The 17,406-nt window shown below is 44.6% G+C and overlaps 5 non-coding genes and 1 pseudogene across 5 annotated transcripts; all 6 read left to right on the top strand.

Moving 5' to 3' along the window:
- Positions 1–661: 661 nt before the first annotated feature.
- Positions 662–852, top strand: LOC141227393 (U2 spliceosomal RNA). The gene has a single exon (XR_012294389.1). It is a non-coding gene; the product is annotated as a U2 spliceosomal RNA (small nuclear RNA).
- Positions 853–7,653: 6,801 nt separating this feature from the next.
- On the top strand, positions 7,654–7,826 carry LOC141227232 (U2 spliceosomal RNA; annotated as a pseudogene).
- A 1,115-nt stretch (positions 7,827–8,941) lies between these two features.
- On the top strand, positions 8,942–9,132 carry LOC141227392 (U2 spliceosomal RNA). The gene has a single exon (XR_012294388.1). It is a non-coding gene; the product is annotated as a U2 spliceosomal RNA (small nuclear RNA).
- Positions 9,133–10,247: 1,115 nt separating this feature from the next.
- On the top strand, positions 10,248–10,437 carry LOC141227099 (U2 spliceosomal RNA). The gene has a single exon (XR_012294207.1). It is a non-coding gene; the product is annotated as a U2 spliceosomal RNA (small nuclear RNA).
- Positions 10,438–11,552: 1,115 nt separating this feature from the next.
- LOC141227390 (U2 spliceosomal RNA) lies at positions 11,553–11,743 on the top strand. Its single transcript, XR_012294387.1, has one exon. It is a non-coding gene; the product is annotated as a U2 spliceosomal RNA (small nuclear RNA).
- A 1,115-nt stretch (positions 11,744–12,858) lies between these two features.
- On the top strand, positions 12,859–13,049 carry LOC141227389 (U2 spliceosomal RNA). Its single transcript, XR_012294386.1, has one exon. It is a non-coding gene; the product is annotated as a U2 spliceosomal RNA (small nuclear RNA).
- Positions 13,050–17,406: the final 4,357 nt, after the last annotated feature.

The following is a 17,406-nucleotide window of genomic DNA, read 5'->3' as shown; positions in this document are numbered from 1 at the left end:
TTCTTTTTTGGTTTGCTACAATGCCTTTTCTGAAACGTTGTCTCCTTCTGCTGGAACACTGACTTCTTTCATTTAATGCCTGCAGACTATAAAAGAGAACCCAACCCAAAAAGTTTGGTTGATTAGTCTGTGGCATTCTGTTAAACTGTTGCTTATGGCGGTCTCTGTGAGCTTCTCAGCGACATTCAGCCAGCCAGGTATCCTGCCTGCAGTAGATGGAATGTGGCAATGGAACGCTGGCTGCGCGTGTCATAATAGGCTCTGAGCCTTTATATACCTGTGCACAGCAGCAGCCACCTTCAGTCTGCTGCTGGACAGCCAGCAGCAGCAGCAGCAGGAGAGGTATGTAATCAGGAGCCCTCCTGCTAAGGGTAGACAGCTGCTCGTTCCACCCCACCCCCCGCCTTAATTGGTTCTCCTCCCTTCCAACGGTGTTGAGGCGGGTGGGAACAGCAGGGGGTGAAGGTGCTGTGTTTAAAGAGGTGGAGTTATGCAGATCTAAAACGCGTGGATTGCAGCAGCAGCAAGCCGAAAAGTGCAGGCATGTAAGGGATCTAGAGGTTGACAACATGTCTTCTTAACGGGAGTCCAGGAGCTCATCTCCACAAATGGACTTTTCAGGATCCTTGGGTGGCTCCGTAGTTTGAAACCAATTCTGGTTATCGCTTCTCGGCCTTTTGGCTAAGATCAAGTGTAGTATCTGTTCTTATCAGTTTAATATCTGATACGTCCCCTATCTGGGGACCATATATTAAATGGATTTTTAGAACAGGGAGATGGAAAAAGAGCTTGCTCTGTCCACTCCACGCATTGACCTGGTATTGCAGTATCTCCAGGACCGGTGCACCCCTTCTTTAATGCAGTTTCTAAAATCAGAAAGAATTGAATTCAATGTTTTTTGTTCATTTTGCTTGTTTGTCGGATTTTGGGATGGACTCTTTGGCTTTGCTTTTCTTCTCCTCATTGGATTTTTCATGTTCAAAGTTGCAGAAGCCAGATTACAAGCTCATTTTGGTTCAACTTCAGCAACTGTGCATTGCATTGCCATGTAATGTGATGCAATGCTATCTTTCTAGCTCTCCCTTTTTACTTCCTTTTGGATAAACAGACATATTAGGCAAGCATTTTGGAGCTTTCACCTAAATAACTACAGGTGGTGAGATAAGCTGCACAATATAATTGACCTTTCAGTATATTGTTGCACACACACCATCTATTTAGCAAATGCCCTTGTTATCAACAGCAGCCTTTTAAACTCACCTGAGCTAACAGGTATGTGCGCTGGTTACTCTGCTGCGCTTAAAATTTCTTTTTTGGTTTGCTACAATGCCTTTTCTGAAACGTTGTCTCCTTCTGCTGGAACACTGACTTCTTTCATTTAATGCCTGCAGACTATAAAAGAGAACCCAACCCAAAAAGTTTGGTTGATTAGTCTGTGGCATTCTGTTAAACTGTTGCTTATGGCGGTCTCTGTGAGCTTCTCAGCGACATTCAGCCAGCCAGGTATCCTGCCTGCAGTAGATGGAATGTGGCAATGGAACGCTGGCTGCGCGTGTCATAATAGGCTCTGAGCCTTTATATACCTGTGCACAGCAGCAGCCACCTTCAGTCTGCTGCTGGACAGCCAGCAGCAGCAGCAGCAGGAGAGGTATGTAATCAGGAGCCCTCCTGCTAAGGGTAGACAGCTGCTCGTTCCACCCCACCCCCCGCCTTAATTGGTTCTCCTCCCTTCCAACGGTGTTGAGGCGGGTGGGAACAGCAGGGGGTGAAGGTGCTGTGTTTAAAGAGGTGGAGTTATGCAGATCTAAAACGCGTGGATTGCAGCAGCAGCAAGCCGAAAAGTGCAGGCATGTAAGGGATCTAGAGGTTGACAACATGTCTTCTTAACGGGAGTCCAGGAGCTCATCTCCACAAATGGACTTTTCAGGATCCTTGGGTGGCTCCGTAGTTTGAAACCAATTCTGGTTATCGCTTCTCGGCCTTTTGGCTGAGATCAGGTGCAGTGATCTAACGGTTGCTGCCTTGGTCTTGGCTGAGAGGTGCCCGGGGTACCCGGCTCCTTGGCCTGGGGGGATCGTCTCACCTTTTGGTGGGACTTCACCCCACTGCTGCTATTAGGGAGCTGGCTTAGTCCCCGGGCAACAAGTTGCGATCCCCAGGCGAAAGGCCGAGCCCGTGGTGACGGTAAGCCTTTGCCACTTTGGTGAGATGCCTTGTTCATTTCAATTTTCCACTGGCTCCGGCCAGATCAGGAACTCGGTGCGTATCGAGGTTCCAGCAAACCACGTCGGATATGACAACCCCCGTGAGTTCTATGTACAGATTTTGAGAGATCTGTTGAACGTGAAAGATCATGATGTTTACTGCCTGCAGGAGAAGGGGCAGAGTACATATATTCTCACGTTCTCGACCAAGGTTGCCTGCCAGCACTTTTACGAATGCGTTAAGGGCCACCGTAACAGCAAGCTGTTGGACGGAGTGATTTTTACGGGTCTCTATGGCGGAGTTGACGTTCCCCTTGTGGTATACATGTTTAACCCCCATGTGTCCACAGATGATATTGAGCTTTTTCTGAGCAGATATTGTACATCTGTCAGATTTACGGGGAACGTCAAAGGTCGGAGTGGTTTCTGGAATGGGAAACGACGCTTTATGGTACGCTTCAGACTTGACCCTGGGGGTGTAGAAGGCCTTATGCACCCCCCCTCCACAGTGGTGCTGGGAAGAGACCATGGCTACCTCTTCTATGATGGACAACCATTCAGGTGTCGTAGGTGTGGTGACCTTGGTCACATACAGAGCGATTGTAAGAACGAGCGGATGAGTCAGTGCCACAACTGTGGACAATGGGGTCATGCCTCAAAGGACTGTAAGAACAGTAAGACCTGCAGTGGGTGCGGAATGTCTACTCACCTGTTCAGTAATTGTCCGATGCGGACAAGGTCTCGTGGTGGCTCTCGGGCGCCTGCGGCTAGTTCCGCAGGAGTTCCTGCTGATGCCAGCAGGGTCAGCCCGGGTGACCCCAGAAAAAGCTTTGTGGACATTACTAAAGGTCAAAAACAGTCTGACTCAGTCGATGCTCTGTCGGTACCTTTGCGGAAAAACCCGGCCTCTGTAGCCGAGGTCACGCCTTTGCCTACTCCTGCAGGGGTCCAGGTTTCACCTGGTGGGGAGATGGCACCTTCTCAGAGCGGAAATGAGAGGGAACCAAAAAAGAGGCGAAAATCTGGAGCTGTTGGTACGAATCCAGATGTCCATCCAGATACCCCTGCTGATGCCAGCACAGATGTTGGACCAGATGTCTGCCCTGATGCCAGTCCAGACGGATGCCCTGATGCCAATCCAGACGGATGCCCTGATGCCAATCCAGATGGATGTCCTGATGCCAACCCAGATGGATGCCCTGATGCCAGTCCAGATGGATGTCCTGATGCCAGTCCAGATGGATGTCCTGGAACCATTCCTGATGGATGTCCTGTTGCCTGCCTGGATGATAGAGGTCGTGCAGTGGTTGGTGAACCTGTTGCTGGTCCTGATGGTCATCCTGCTCCGGAGATGATGTCCCTTGGTGCTCCTGGAGGGTCTGCGGGTATTCCACCTGCTGCAGTGCCTGGTGAGGATCGGGTGGATTCGGAGGATCGGATGGATCTCAGCGCCAGTGGTAAGAGAAGTCGTGAAGAGGCGCAGGAGGAGCATAACCTGCCTCAGATGTCCCGTAAAGTCTTTCTATCTAGTGCTGCAAAAATTCTCAGCCCAGAGGGGACTAACTTAATTGAGGATTTCACGGACTCAGATGAAACGGACAGTTTACGAACTGTGTCATCCCTTCCTTCACCTTCTCTGTCACAAATTATTGATTCAGATTCAGAGTATAATGAATCAATAAAAAACACCTAACATGGCAGAAATCCGTGTTGCCTCACTAAATGTGAGAAGCCTAAAGAGCCCTGTTAGACGGGCTGCTTTGTTTGATTGGTTAATGACTCTGAACTTTGACATTTTTTTCCTGCAAGAATGCGGTATTGATCACGATTTGTCATACCCCAACTTAAAAATGGACTGGTCAGCAGGACCCTCTATTTGGTCAGGGTCCAATGAAAATAAAGCTGCCGGGGTTGGGATTTTATTCAAATGTCAAAATGTTAATGTTTTATCCATCACTGAAATAGTTCCAGGTCGTGCCTTATCAACTCATGTTATTTTAAATGGTTTTACCTGTCGTCTTATTAATGTTTATGCATCCCCAGAGAAAAATGAGCGTGCTTCCCTTTTTAATGTCATCCCTTTGTTTTTATCAGGTCCGTCCCCTGTAATAGTGGGAGGGGATTTTAACTGTGTCATGTTGGGGGAGGGGAGGAGTGGAGGTGATACTAATGGAAGAACAGACAAAACATCCAGTCTGTTAAAACATTTGACAACGGACCTCAAATTATTAGATGCTTGGAGAAAGTCCTACCCTACTGACCCTGGGCATACATGGAGGGGTAGAGGGATGTCATCTCGTATTGATTTTATTTTTTCCTCTTCTGATGTTTTTAAACCTAAGAATGCTGGTCTAATAGAAAATATTTTTTCTGATCATGTATTACTATACAATGTATTGCAAACTCCACAGGAAGCAAAAGTTGGAAAAGGTATGTGGAAATTGAATGTGCTCTTATTAGAAGACGAACTGGTAAGGGCGGAGTTTTATGCAAAGTATGAGAGTTGGAGAAGACGGAAACACCCAAATCAGAGTATGTTGGGGTGGTGGGAGTGTGTTAAAACCCGTATTAAAGAATTTTTTATTAAAATTGGTAAAAGGAAGGCACGTGAAAAAAGGAAATGTTTTAAAGATTTTAATGTCAGGATGCAAACTCTCCTTAAGCTTAAGGGGTGGGGAGTACCTGGTGTGGATGATGAGATTGCCAAGATCCAGACAGAAATCCAAAAATTCCTGGAACAAAAGGGTAAAGAAATTATATTTAATACCCGTGTGAAATATTTGGAAGAGGGTGAGACCTGCTCAAGGTTTTTCTTTAAAAAAATGAGTGACAAAAAACAAGTGATTACTGAGCTAGAAGGACAATCTTCCACTGAGGGCATTTTAGAGCATACTGCTAATTTTTATAGAGATCTTTTTAGTATTAAAAATGTTGATGAACCTGCTTTTACAGAGAATCTTAATGTTTTATCCCAGTTTTTAAATAAAGATGACCAGATTTTTTTAGCTAAAGAACTTTTACCCAGTGAAATTGAAGAGACCCTTAAGAGTTTTAATAAAGGTAAGGCTCCTGGATCAGATGGCCTTCCTATTGAATTTTATCTTTGCTTTTGGGATCTAATTAAGGAGGATTTTATACAAGTAGTTTGTGAAGCCTCTAAGGCTGATTTATTACCATATTCATGGCGTAAAAGTATGATTACATTAATTTTTAAGAAAGGTGATAAATCAAAGTTGGAGAATTGGAGGCCTATTTCACTATTAAATACAGACTACAAGATTTTAGCTAAAGTTGTTGCTGGTCGTCTTAAAGCAGTTATTAAAAATGTAATTCATCCAGATCAGGTGTGTGGTGTCCCCGGGAGATCAATCTGGGAGCATCTAAACCTAATTCGTGATCTTATCTGGTTTCAAAAAGATAGAAAACAGCCACTAGCTATTTTATCTTTGGATTTTATGAAAGCGTTTGATAGGGTCTCCCACTTTTATCTTTTTAAAGTTATGGGAAAGATGGGGTTCCCTGATTCTTTTATTCAGAAAATTGCGCTTTTATACAAACAGTCATCTGCCCGGATTTTAGTCAATGGTTTTTTAACTAGAGAGGTGGAGCTTCTTTCCGGTGTTAAACAAGGTTGCCCCATGTCCCCACTTTTATTTGTCTGCTCCATTGAGCCACTGTTGTGCCTGCTGCGTCGGGACAAGGTGGTTAGGGGCATTTTTATTCCGGGTGGGGGTGGACAACAAGTTAAAGCCATTGGATATATGGATGACATATCTGTATATGGCACTAGCTCAGCATCTATTAACAGAGCAATTCTAATTACTGAAATTTTTAGTGCTGGGTCTGGGTTTAAGTTGAATATAAATAAATGTGACTGTATGATTATGGGTCAATGGGAGTCAGATCCGCCTAGGGTTCCCACACAAACAGTAGGAATCAAGATCCTGGGTGTCTTGTTTAATCCTGCTAATGATGGTATTGAAAACTGGGATTTGGTTTTGAATAAATTAAATCAGAAGATCTCTTTATGGCAAACTCGAAAACTAACAATGGAGGGCAAGATTCTTGTAATTAAAATGGTTTTGCTTCCTATCATTTTGTATGCCGCTATGGTTTTTCCCCCTAATTCTCTGTATCTTAAAAGACTTATGAAGCCCATGTTTTATTTTCTGTGGGGATCCAAAATAGAGAAATTGAGGAGGGAGGTGGTATGTAAAAGCAAGAAAAATGGGGGTAAAGGGTTCCCTGATTTAAAATTGTTTTTATTTATCAAGTTTTTTGTATTTTGTTGCAAAAGCTTGAATAATGTTGGGGCTTTCTCTTGTTTTCTTAGATATACAACTGGGTTTCTTTTCCGAAAGTTGAACTTCAGTATGACTGTTAATTGTCCTTTTCTCTTATCTCCCCCTAAGCATTACAAGATCTTGGAGAAGGTCATTTCAGAATATGATCTGACCCAAGTTGATCGTCAGCTTTTATTTGATCAACGTAAGTTAACAGTTATTTGTAAGGGACATGAGGAGATGGAGGATGTGTCTAATTTTTCCATCTCCAGGTGCCGCCTGGTGTGGAACAACGTGGCCTGTCCTGCACTTAGCAACTCACAAAAGGATTTAGCTTGGCAGGTTGTTCACCAATGTCTCCCTACGAGAGCTTTTCAGCATCATAGGGGGCTGGTGGCTAGTGCTAGATGTCCCAGAGAAAGATGCGCCCCAAACGAGTCAGTGTTTCATTTACTGTGGGATTGCCCCTACGCACAAGAGCTATGGCAGACGGTGGGCACCCTCCTAAAATGGATATGTGGTATACAAACCCTTAATTGTGACATTATAATATATGGGATAATTAAATGCCCAACCATGAAACAAGCACGAGTCGCATGGCTTATAATAAACTGTTTAAAAGAAGCTTTATGGAAAGTGCGCAATATATTATTGTTTAAACGTGAATTTATTCCTGTCAAAGATTGTATTGGGCTTGCTCTTTGTGAAATGTTTACATACTACCTGAGAGATTGTAAAAAGATGGGAATCAATGAAGCAAAAAAGCTATGGTGTTTGCAAATTTGGAATATGTATTTATTTATGGAAATTATATGCAAAACTGTGTTTTATGCTTTTTATGCTTTTAAGTGCATTTTAATTCTGACTCTGTATTAGTTTTATGTCATATTTTATTCCAGTATTTGTGATTTGTTTCAAATATTGTATCGGATATGTTCTTTGTGAAAAGTTTTCATACTACCTGATTGTAAAAAGATAAAGTTAAAAAGCTATGGTGTTTGCATTTGACATATGTATTTATTTATGCAAATTATATGCAAAACTGTGTTTTATGCTTTTTATGCTTTTATGCGCTTTTTAAATCTGACCTTGTATTTGTTTTATGTCATATTTTATTCAAGTCTTTGTGATTTGTTTGTAATTTATGATGTATGTCTGATTTAAATAAAGCTTGTTTGAAAACGGATCTGTTCTTATCAGTTTAATATCTGATACGTCCCCTATCTGGGGACCATATATTAAATGGATTTTTAGAACAGGGAGATGGAAAAAGAGCTTGCTCTGTCCACTCCACGCGTTGACCTGGTATTGCAGTATCTCCAGGACCGGTGCACCCCTTCTTTAATGCAGTTTCTAAAATCAGAAAGAATTGAATTCAATGTTTTTTGTTCATTTTGCTTGTTTGTCGGATTTTGGGATGGACTCTTTGGCTTTGCTTTTCTTCTCCTCATTGGATTTTTCATGTTCAAAGTTGCAGAAGCCAGATTACAAGCTCATTTTGGTTCAACTTCAGCAACTGTGCATTGCATTGCCATGTAATGTGATGCAATGCTATCTTTCTAGCTCTCCCTTTTTACTTCCTTTTGGATAAACAGACATATTAGGCAAGCATTTTGGAGCTTTCACCTAAATAACTACAGGTGGTGAGATAAGCTGCACAATATAATTGACCTTTCAGTATATTGTTGCACACACACCATCTATTTAGCAAATGCCCTTGTTATCAACAGCAGCCTTTTAAACTCACCTGAGCTAACAGGTATGTGCGCTGGTTACTCTGCTGCGCTTAAAATTTCTTTTTTGGTTTGCTACAATGCCTTTTCTGAAACGTTGTCTCCTTCTGCTGGAACACTGACTTCTTTCATTTAATGCCTGCAGACTATAAAAGAGAACCCAACCCAAAAAGTTTGGTTGATTAGTCTGTGGCATTCTGTTAAACTGTTGCTTATGGCGGTCTCTGTGAGCTTCTCAGCGACATTCAGCCAGGCAGGTATCCTGCCTGCAGTAGATGGAATGTGGCAATGGAACGCTGGCTGCGCGTGTCATAATAGGCTCTGAGCCTTTATATACCTGTGCACAGCAGCAGCCACCTTCAGTCTGCTGCTGGACAGCCAGCAGCAGCAGCAGCAGGAGAGGTATGTAATCAGGAGCCCTCCTGCTAAGGGTAGACAGCTGCTCGTTCCACCCCACCCCCCGCCTTAATTGGTTCTCCTCCCTTCCAACGGTGTTGAGGCGGGTGGGAACAGCAGGGGGTGAAGGTGCTGTGTTTAAAGAGGTGGAGTTATGCAGATCTAAAACGCGTGGATTGCAGCAGCAGCAAGCCGAAAAGTGCAGGCATGTAAGGGATCTAGAGGTTGACAACATGTCTTCTTAACGGGAGTCCAGGAGCTCATCTCCACAAATGGACTTTTCAGGATCCTTGGGTGGCTCCGTAGTTTGAAACCAATTCTGGTTATCGCTTCTCGGCCTTTTGGCTAAGATCAAGTGTAGTATCTGTTCTTATCAGTTTAATATCTGATACGTCCCCTATCTGGGGACCATATATTAAATGGATTTTTAGAACAGGGAGATGGAAAAAGAGCTTGCTCTGTCCACTCCACGCATTGACCTGGTATTGCAGTATCTCCAGGACCGGTGCACCCCTTCTTTAATGCAGTTTCTAAAATCAGAAAGAATTGAATTCAATGTTTTTTGTTCATTTTGCTTGTTTGTCGGATTTTGGGATGGACTCTTTGGCTTTGCTTTTCTTCTCCTCATTGGATTTTTCATGTTCAAAGTTGCAGAAGCCAGATTACAAGGTCATTTTGGTTCAACTTCAGCAACTGTGCATTGCATTGCCATGTAATGTGATGCAATGCTATCTTTCTAGCTCTCCCTTTTTACTTCCTTTTGGATAAACAGACATATTAGGCAAGCATTTTGGAGCTTTCACCTAAATAACTACAGGTGGTGAGATAAGCTGCACAATATAATTGACCTTTCAGTATATTGTTGCACACACACCATCTATTTAGCAAATGCCCTTGTTATCAACAGCAGCCTTTTAAACTCACCTGAGCTAACAGGTATGTGCGCTGGTTACTCTGCTGCGCTTAAAATTTCTTTTTTGGTTTGCTACAATGCCTTTTCTGAAACGTTGTCTCCTTCTGCTGGAACACTGACTTCTTTCATTTAATGCCTGCAGACTATAAAAGAGAACCCAACCCAAAAAGTTTGGTTGATTAGTCTGTGGCATTTTGTTAAACTGTTGCTTATGGCGGTCTCTGTGAGCTTCTCAGCGACATTCAGCCAGCCAGGTATCCTGCCTGCAGTAGATGGAATGTGGCAATGGAACGCTGGCTGCGCGTGTCATAATAGGCTCTGAGCCTTTATATACCTGTGCACAGCAGCAGCCACCTTCAGTCTGCTGCTGTACAGCCAGCAGCAGCAGCAGCAGGAGAGGTATGTAATCAGGAGCCCTCCTGCTAAGGGTAGACAGCTGCTCGTTCCACCCCACCCCTCGCCTTAATTGGTTCTCCTCCCTTCCAACGGTGTTGAGGCGGGTGGGAACAGCAGGGGGTGAAGGTGCTGTGTTTAAAGAGGTGGAGTTATGCAGATCTAAAACGCGTGGATTGCAGCAGCAGCAAGCCGAAAAGTGCAGGCATGTAAGGGATCTAGAGGTTGACAACATGTCTTCTTAACGGGAGTCCAGGAGCTCATCTCCACAAATGGACTTTTCAGGATCCTTGGGTGGCTCCGTAGTTTGAAACCAATTCTGGTTATCGCTTCTCGGCCTTTTGGCTAAGATCAAGTGTAGTATCTGTTCTTATCAGTTTAATATCTGATACGTCCCCTATCTGGGACCATATATTAAATGGATTTTTAGAACAGGGAGATGGAAAAAGAGCTTGCTCTGTCCACTCCACGCATTGACCTGGTATTGCAGTATCTCCAGGACCGGTGCACCCCTTCTTTAATGCAGTTTCTAAAATCAGAAAGAATTGAATTCAATGTTTTTTGTTCATTTTGCTTGTTTGTCGGATTTTGGGATGGACTCTTTGGCTTTGCTTTTCTTCTCCTCATTGGATTTTTCATGTTCAAAGTTGCAGAAGCCAGATTACAAGCTCATTTTGGTTCAACTTCAGCAACTGTGCATTGCATTGCCATGTAATGTGATGCAATGCTATCTTTCTAGCTCTCCCTTTTTACTTCCTTTTGGATAAACAGACATATTAGGCAAGCATTTTGGAGCTTTCACCTAAATAACTACAGGTGGTGAGATAAGCTGCACAATATAATTGACCTTTCAGTATATTGTTGCACACACACCATCTATTTAGCAAATGCCCTTGTTATCAACAGCAGCCTTTTAAACTCACCTGAGCTAACAGGTATGTGCGCTGGTTACTCTGCTGCGCTTAAAATTTCTTTTTTGGTTTGCTACAAAGCCTTTTCTGAAACGTTGTCTCCTTCTGCTGGAACACTGACTTCTTTCATTTAATGCCTGCAGACTATAAAAGAGAACCCAACCCAAAAAGTTTGGTTGATTAGTCTGTGGCATTCTGTTAAACTGTTGCTTATGGCGGTCTCTGTGAGCTTCTCAGCGACATTCAGCCAGCCAGGTATCCTGCCTGCAGTAGATGGAATGTGGCAATGGAACGCTGGCTGCGCGTGTCATAATAGGCTCTGAGCCTTTATATACCTGTGCACAGCAGCAGCCACCTTCAGTCTGCTGCTGGACAGCCAGCAGCAGCAGCAGCAGGAGAGGTATGTAATCAGGAGCCCTCCTGCTAAGGGTAGACAGCTGCTCGTTCCACCCCACCCCCCGCCTTAATTGGTTCTCCTCCCTTCCAACGGTGTTGAGGCGGGTGGGAACAGCAGGGGGTGAAGGTGCTGTGTTTAAAGAGGTGGAGTTATGCAGATCTAAAACGCGTGGATTGCAGCAGCAGCAAGCCGAAAAGTGCAGGCATGTAAGGGATCTAGAGGTTGACAACATGTCTTCTTAACGGGAGTCCAGGAGCTCATCTCCACAAATGGACTTTTCAGGATCCTTGGGTGGCTCCGTAGTTTGAAACCAATTCTGGTTATCGCTTCTCGGCCTTTTGGCTAAGATCAAGTGTAGTATCTGTTCTTATCAGTTTAATATCTGATACGTCCCCTATCTGGGGACCATATATTAAATGGATTTTTAGAACAGGGAGATGGAAAAAGAGCTTGCTCTGTCCACTCCACGCATTGACCTGGTATTGCAGTATCTCCAGGACCGGTGCACCCCTTCTTTAATGCAGTTTCTAAAATCAGAAAGAATTGAATTCAATGTTTTTTGTTCATTTTGCTTGTTTGTCGGATTTTGGGATGGACTCTTTGGCTTTGCTTTTCTTCTCCTCATTGGATTTTTCATGTTCAAAGTTGCAGAAGCCAGATTACAAGCTCATTTTGGTTCAACTTCAGCAACTGTGCATTGCATTGCCATGTAATGTGATGCAATGCTATCTTTCTAGCTCTCCCTTTTTACTTCCTTTTGGATAAACAGACATATTAGGCAAGCATTTTGGAGCTTTCACCTAAATAACTACAGGTGGTGAGATAAGCTGCACAATATAATTGACCTTTCAGTATATTGTTGCACACACACCATCTATTTAGCAAATGCCCTTGTTATCAACAGCAGCCTTTTAAACTCACCTGAGCTAACAGGTATGTGCGCTGGTTACTCTGCTGCGCTTAAAATTTCTTTTTTGGTTTGCTACAATGCCTTTTCTGAAACGTTGTCTCCTTCTGCTGGAACACTGACTTCTTTCATTTAATGCCTGCAGACTACAAAAGAGAACCCAACCCAAAAAGTTTGGTTGATTAGTCTGTGGCATTCTGTTAAACTGTTGCTTATGGCGGTCTCTGTGAGCTTCTCAGCGACATTCAGCCAGCCAGGTATCCTGCCTGCAGTAGATGGAATGTGGCAATGGAACGCTGGCTGCGCGTGTCATAATAGGCTCTGAGCCTTTATATACCTGTGCACAGCAGCAGCCACCTTCAGTCTGCTGCTGGACAGCCAGCAGCAGCAGCAGCAGGAGAGGTATGTAATCAGGAGCCCTCCTGCTAAGGGTAGACAGCTGCTCGTTCCACCCCACCCCCCACCTTAATTGGTTCTCCTCCCTTCCAACGGTGTTGAGGCGGGTGGGAACAGCAGGGGGTGAAGGTGCTGTGTTTAAAGAGGTGGAGTTATGCAGATCTAAAACGCGTGGATTGCAGCAGCAGCAAGCCGAAAAGTGCAGGCATGTAAGGGATCTAGAGGTTGACAACATGTCTTCTTAACGGGAGTCCAGGAGCTCATCTCCACAAATGGACTTTTCAGGATCCTTGGGTGGCTCCGTAGTTTGAAACCAATTCTGGTTATCGCTTCTCGGCCTTTTGGCTAAGATCAAGTGTAGTATCTGTTCTTATCAGTTTAATATCTGATACGTCCCCTATCTGGGGACCATATATTAAATGGATTTTTAGAACAGGGAGATGGAAAAAGAGCTTGCTCTGTCCACTCCACGCATTGACCTGGTATTGCAGTATCTCCAGGACCGGTGCACCCCTTCTTTAATACAGTTTCTAAAATCAGAAAGAATTGAATTCAATGTTTTTTGTTCATTTTGCTTGTTTGTCGGATTTTGGGATGGACTCTTTGGCTTTGCTTTTCTTCTCCTCATTGGATTTTTCATGTTCAAAGTTGCAGAAGCCAAATTACAAGTAGTGTTGAGCCACCCCCGTAGTGTTCGGGTTCGGTTCGGTTCGTCGAACACCGGGATGTTCGAGGAACTGTTCGTCGAACTGTTCGTCGAACACCTTAGAACACCGTCGAACACCGTTAAAACCAATGGCAGGCAAACAAAAACACATAGAAACACATAGAAAACACCTGCAAAGGTGTCCAAAAGCTGACAAACTGCTCAGAAGACACTCTCTTTAAAAAAGCCGGCCGGCAAATTCAGCAGCGGCATACACCGGTACCCGACAATTTAGACAAGAAGGAATAGAGCATCACACATAGATTAGATAGATAGAAACATGTCAGTCACACATATAAGAAGCACAGTGACAGTGTTGGTTACTGCACTTGTCATTTAGTGTAAAGGATTTATTAAAAAAAATATTAGTGTTTTCATGCACCGTCTCTTTAAAAAAGCCGGCCGGCAATTCAGCATCTGTACCCGACAATTTAGAACAGAAAGAATAGAGCTTCACACATAGATTAGACAGATAGAAACATGTCAGTCACATATATATGAAGTACAGTGATAGTGTTGCTTACTGTACTTGTCATTTAGTGTAAAGGATTTATTTAAAAAAATAATAGTGTTTTCATGCACTGTCTCTTTAAAAAAGCCGGCCGGCAATTCAGCAGCGGTACCCGACAATTTAGAACAGAAAGATAGAGCATCACACATAGATTAGATAGATAGAAACATGTCAGTCACATATATATGAAGTACAGTGATAGTGTTGGTTACTGTACTTGTCATTTAGTATTAAAATAAAGGATTTATTATTAAAAAAATTGGCGTGGGGTTCCCCTTAATTTTAGGCTCTAGCGGAGGTTAAGCAGACGGCTGGGGCAGATGTTTGAAGCCTGGGAAGGGGGTAATACCCACGGAGCTTCCCAGGCTACTAATATCAGCCCCCAGCTGAATACATAGCCTTTACTAGCTATTAAAATGGGGGACTCCCCAAAAAAAATGACGTGGGGTCCCCCCTAATTTAATAGCTAGCAAAGGCTAGGCAGACAGCTGGGGGCTGATATTAATAGCCCAGGAAGGGAGCCATGAATATTGGCCCCCTCCCAGGCTAGAAACACCAGCCGTCAGCCGCCCCAGAAATGGCGCATTCATAGGATGCGCCAATTCTGGCACTTAGCCTCGCTCTTCCACGCTGCCCTGGTGCGGTGGCAGGGGGTAATAGGGTTGGGGTTGATGTCAGCTTATAATGCCAGCTGACATCAAGCCCAGGTTAGTAATGGAGAGGCGTCTATAAGACACCCCCATTACTAACCCCATAGTCAAAGTTAAAAAAAACACAAACACCCAGAATAAAGTCCTTTAATTGAAATAAAGACACAATCCTTTATTGTTCTAAATTAAACCATACTTACCGTCACGCCCATTCCAGCTGAAGCCAACGATCTCCTGCAATAAAAGAAAAATAATAAAGCAACCTCATCCTTACCTTTCCATGGTTCCCACGACAGCTTCAGCTCTGCTACATCGAGATGACAGGCTGGACCGCAGCAGAACGCTGCCATCCAGCCTGTCATCCCGCAGACACTGAGAAGCGCAGGCATGCTTGCGCTGCTCAGCGTCTCTCTGTGACGACATCCAGATGAGCCGAGTTCATGTCCAATGAACTCGGCTCACCTCATGCACGTCACTGACAGCGTGGGAAAATTCTCACGCTGAAGCGGTGAGTGCAGGAGAATTCTCCCACGCTGTCAGTGACGTGCATAAGGTGAGCTCATGTCCAATGAACTCAGCTCACCTCCTGCACGTCACTGACAGCGTGGGAGAATTCTCCTGCACTCAGCGCGAGAATTTTCCCACGCTGTCAGTGACGTGCATGAGGTGAGCCGAGTTCATCGGACATGACCTCGGCTCATCTGGATGCCGTCACAGCGAGACAGTGAGGAGCGCAAGCATGCCTGCGCTTCTCAGTGTCTGCGGGATGACAGACTGGATGGCAGCGTTCTGCTGCGGTCCAGCCTGTCATCTCGATGTAGCAGAGCTGGAGCTGTGGTGGGAACCATGGAAAGGTAAGGATGAGGTTGGTTTATTATTTTTCTTTTATTGCAGGAGATCGTTGGCTTCAGCTGGAATGGGTGTGATGGTAAGTATGGTTTAATTTAGAACAATAAAGAATTGTGTCTTTATTTCAATTAAAGGACTTTATTCTGGGTGTTGTGTTTTTTTTAAATACTTTACTAGAAATTCATGGCGGTCATGTCTAATACTGGCGTGACCCCATGAATTTTGGGCTTGGGGCCAGCTGATAATACCAAGCTGGCCCTAACCCCTTTATTACCCAGTGAGCCACCGCACCAGGGCCCTGGATGAGTTGGGTACAGCGCCAGAAGATGGCGCTTCTATGAACGCGCCATTTTCCGGGGTGGCTGCGGACTGCAATTTGTAGCGGGGGGGGGCCCAGAAAGCTTGGGCCTCCCTGCGCTGCAGATTCCAGCCCCCAGCTGCCTAGTTGTACCTGGCTGGACACAAAAATAGGGCGAAGCCCCACGTACTTTTTTTTTAATTATTTCATGAAATAATTAAGAAAAAAAGGCCTTCCCTATATTGTTGTGTCCGGCCAGGTACAAATAGGCAGCTGGTGGTTGGGGGCAGCCCGTTCCTGCCTGCTGTACCTGGCTGGACACAAATATAGTGCGAAGCCCCACTTCAATTTTTTTTAATTATTTCATGAAATTCATGAAATAATTAAGAAAAAAAGGGCTTCCCTATATTGTTGTGTCTGGCCAGGTACAAATAGGCAGCTGGTGGATGGGGGCAGCCCGTTTCTGCCTGCTGTACCTGGCTGGACACTAATATAGTGCGAAGCCCCACTTCAATTTTTTTAAATTATTTCATGAAATTCATGAAATAATTAAGAAAAAAAGGGCTTCCCTATATTGTTGTGTCCGGCCAGGTACAAATAGGCAGCTGGTGGATGGGGGCAGCCCGTTCCTGCCTGCTGTACCTGGCTAGAAACTAATATAGTGCGAAGCCCCACTTCAATTTTTTTAAATTATTTCAGGAAATTCATGAAATAATTTAAAAAAAATTGACGTGGGGCTTCGCACTATATTTGTGTCCAGCCAGGTACAGCAGGCAGGAACGGGCTGCCCCCAACCACCAGCTGCCTATTTGTACCTGGCCGGACACAACAATATAGGGAAGCCCTTTTTTTCTTAATTATTTCATGAAATAATTTAAAGAAAATTGACGTGGGGCTTCGCCCTGTTTTTGTGTCCAGCCAGGTACAACTAGGCAGCTGGGGGCTGGAATCCGCAGCGCAGGGAGGCCCAAGCTTTCTGGGCCACCCCCGCTGCAAATTGCAGTCCGCAGCCACCCCGGAAAATGGCGCGTTCATAAAAGCGCCATCTTCTGGCGCTGTACCCAACTCATCCAGGGCCCTGATGCGGTGGCTCACTGGGTAATAAAGGGGTTAGGGCCAGCTTGGCATTATCAGCTGGCCCTAAGCCCGAAATTCATGGGGTCACGCCAATATTAGACATGACCACCATGAATTTCTAGTAAAGTGTTTAAAAAAAAAACACAACACCCAGAAAAAAGTCCTTTAATTGAAATAAACACACAATTCTTTATTGTTCTAAATTAAACCATACTTACCATCACGCCCATTCCAGCTGAAGCCAACGATCTCCTGAAATAAAAGAAAAATAATAAAGCAACATCATCCTTACCTTTCCATGGTTCCCATGACAGCTTCAGCTCTGCTACATCGAGATGACAGGCTGGACCGCAGCAGAACGCTGCCATCCAGCCTGTCATCCCGCAGACACTGAGAAGCGCAGGCTTGCTTGCGCTCCACAGTGTCTCTCTGTGAGGGCATCCAGATGAGCCGAGTTATTGTCCAATGAACTCGGCTCACCTCATGCACGTCACTGACAGCGTGGGAAAATTCTCCTGCACTCAGCGCTTCAGCGTGGGAGAATTCTCACACTGAAGCGCTGAGTGCCGGAGAATTCTCCCACGCTGTCAGTGACGTGCAGGAGGTGAGCTGAGTTCATTGGACATGAGCTCACCTTATGCACGTCACTGACAGCGTGGGAGAATTCTCCTGCACTCACCGCTTCAGCGTGAGAATTTTCCCATGCTGTCAGTGACGTGCATGAGGTGAGCCGAGTCCATTGGACATGAACTCGGCTCATCTGGATGTCGTCACAGAGAGAC

Source organism: Phyllobates terribilis, unplaced genomic scaffold, assembly GCF_046119375.1.
Source record: "Phyllobates terribilis strain yellow unplaced genomic scaffold, ASM4611937v1 Scaffold_416__1_contigs__length_1633014, whole genome shotgun sequence".
Taxonomy (NCBI): Eukaryota; Metazoa; Chordata; class Amphibia; order Anura; family Dendrobatidae; genus Phyllobates; species Phyllobates terribilis.
This window is presented reverse-complemented; position numbering and strand designations above follow the sequence as displayed.